We start from the raw sequence: 3113 nt of genomic DNA, 5'->3' as shown, positions 1-3113 counted from the left end.
TGCCCCTAAATGGACAGTTTTCTCTGGCCTCCGTGAAAAAGGATGTGCCTAGACCTGCAGTGACTTGGTGCAAAGCAGGGGTGGGGTAGGGGTAGAGAGTGGGATCTGACACCCTGAGGGGGTTCCTCTTCTTTAAAGAGAAGGGGAAGATGGAAAAGGGGAAGACTTGCATGAGGTGGTACTGGGAGGAGAGAAAGGGCTGATATTGGTTTGCAAAGGAAATAAATGAATTTAATAATAATGATAAAAGATTAAAGAATCAAAAAAAGAACACCAATGCTTACACAACACTGGGTAAGGAGATACTTAGAATACTGATTGCAACGAAAGGGAAACAATGGAAGGGAGGGAGGGAGAGATGGGAGGAAGAGGAAGGGATAAATAATGAGAAATTGTTATTTTACAAGCATATTATAACTGCCCTGTGACTGGATTGGATACGGGATGTTCTGGTCAATAAAATTTTAAAAGAAATAAAAAAAAAAAAGAATACTGATTGCAACTGTGCTAGCTATGGAAAGCTTCTAACCGAATGAACTTTTTCTGATGTGGAAATAATTCACTTTTCAGCATTACTTTGTCAATATGTTGCTTCAAATTGAGATTATGAGCTCCGATTCAAGCACTTTTCTTAATATCCCAGAATTTTCAGTTCTGTCAGCTTTTATCCCAAGCCTTAGAAACAGATGTCTGAAAATCACACAAAATCAACTAAAGGCCTATCATTATTTCCCGGTCTCCATGAAAATGGTAATGATAGAGGTTAGGTTGGTGTCTTCCCTTATCTTTTTAACTGTTTTCTTAATGCATATTTTATATGGTGCTTGGCAGCTTACAAAGCCATTTTATTTATGATCTTACTTAATCCTCACAACAAACCCACGTGGGAAGTATTAGTACTCACATTTAACATATTAAGAAAATGAAGTTTAGAGAAGGTAAGGACTTAACCAAGATTCACATCATTTGCAAGTTACAGAATCAATCAGTGTTGGCATTTGTCTTAATATGATTCTAGAACTCACTTTCTTGGCACTATATTCAAACAGCAAAGCCTAGAGGTGGATAGCCTGGATGCTTTGATTTACCTGTGTCCCCCTTGCATGTTCACCTCATGGTCCATATCTCTTAGAGCCATATAACACTATAGATAGAGCCTAAAAGGGGGCATACAAAGGAAAGGAAGAAAGTATGGGAATATCATTTGGTAAAGTACTGATATGCATTCATGAGCATCTTAGTTTGTATCTTCAGCACCCATGTGAGAAAGTAAGCACAGTGGCGTGTACCTGTGATCCCAGTGCTGAGGAGGCAGAAACAGGCGGGCTAATCCCCAGATTTTACTGGACAGTCAGCTGAACTGATGAGCTTCAGGGCCAGTGAGAGAGCCTGACTCAGAACATAAAGTGTAAAATAATGGAGAAAGATAGCCCAAGTCATCCTTCAGTCTTTAAATGAACACAGACACACATACATTCACCATGCATATAATAAAGTATTTTAAAATGGTACAGAAAACAATGGTTCCAGTTTACATCAATAAGTTAAATTACTATGTCAACACATCTAATCAATCATTTTTCCATACATAGAAATAATGGCCCATGCCCACACTTTCTTGGTCTCACCCATCTATCACCACTACCTTAGATGAAATGTGTTACAGTGGGGATTTTATGAAGTTTTGCAGCTATGTGGTTTACCACACACCCGAAGTATTTTGTGAATACCAGTGGTTCGAAAAGTTCTGGGATGGCATTATTTGTTTTGTCTTTGTATTTGTTTATTTTATGTGTTTGAGTGTTTTATCTGCATGTCTATGTACCACATGCATACCTACTTGTCGGGCAGGATCCCTGCCAGGCAGAACCAGGCAAGAGAGGGAGAGAACCCAGTCCAGCCGAGCCTCTCTCTCCGGACTGAGCGGAATGGTGAGTGTCGCAGCTCGGATCTGCTGCCTCCGGAGAATAACCACCCCGAGCCGGAAATCTGTCAAAGCAGGAACTCATTTTATTATATCCATCTTTTCTTTATAAAGGGCTGAGAGAGGAGGCGGAGTTTTCTGCTGAGGTGAGATGACATACGGGGAGGGGAAAGTTGATGAAGGGTATGGGGTGACTAACAGAACCAACAGTTACTCTAAGTCAGCAGGAGCTAGGCAAAGGCAGGCTTAAGCAGGTTGTGCTGAGTCACTCCAGTACGGAAGTGACTGAGACAGTTTACAAAACTCGAGCCAGGCTCAGGTTTGTCTTCAAGGCCCAAACTAGGGCCAAATAGAGCCCAACACCTACTGTTCACAGAATTTAGAAGGTATTTGATCCCTTGGAACTTGTGTTATAGGTGGTTCTCAGCAACATGGGTTGCTGAAACCAAACCCATGTTTCTTGCATAACTGTCGAGATAATTCTGCAGCCCCAAAGCTTTTCTTTTAAGTTTTGCTCCTCTGTAACTTTCCCAATAGACATTGTCAGTTCTCCATCAGCCATGATTGGCAACTACTTACTTCTGGATAAACCTTTGTGCTTCCTACTGAATGTGCTTCAGACTGAGGAGTTTCTTTAGTCACAGATGCATATCCAGCATGAATGTGTGGAAATCTAGAGAATTAAAGTACTGGGAGAGTTGACTGATAAAACTCAGAAGTATTCAAAAGCTTTCAGCTATGATGGTTCATGACAGCAATCTAGCCATTGCCTCTTCTTCCCTTTGTTTTCCTGCCGTCTCACTCTTCTATCTGTAACTAAATAAAGAAGTATCTCTAAATGTTAACCTTGGGCTCCCCTTCTAAGAAAATTCAAACTAAGAGATACCTCAAGAGATAGCTTCCACAGGCAATTTATATATGAAAACCAAATGACAGACCTACTTCATCACTTTGCTTTTTTCTCTTTAAGAGATATTTATACCTTTGTTGTTTTCTATACTGAATCCTTTATTGAACTATCTGAAAGGGTCACCTTTCCTAGGTCACAATTATTGTTACATATCCTATGACATCCTTCTACCACAACCACTACCACTACCACTACCACAACTACAACCACTACCACAACCACTACCACAACCACTACCACAACCACTACCACTACCACAACCACAACCACTACCACAAC

Source organism: Mastomys coucha, unplaced genomic scaffold, assembly GCF_008632895.1.
Source record: "Mastomys coucha isolate ucsf_1 unplaced genomic scaffold, UCSF_Mcou_1 pScaffold21, whole genome shotgun sequence".
In the NCBI taxonomy this organism is placed as follows: Eukaryota; Metazoa; Chordata; class Mammalia; order Rodentia; family Muridae; genus Mastomys; species Mastomys coucha.
This window is presented reverse-complemented; position numbering follows the sequence as displayed.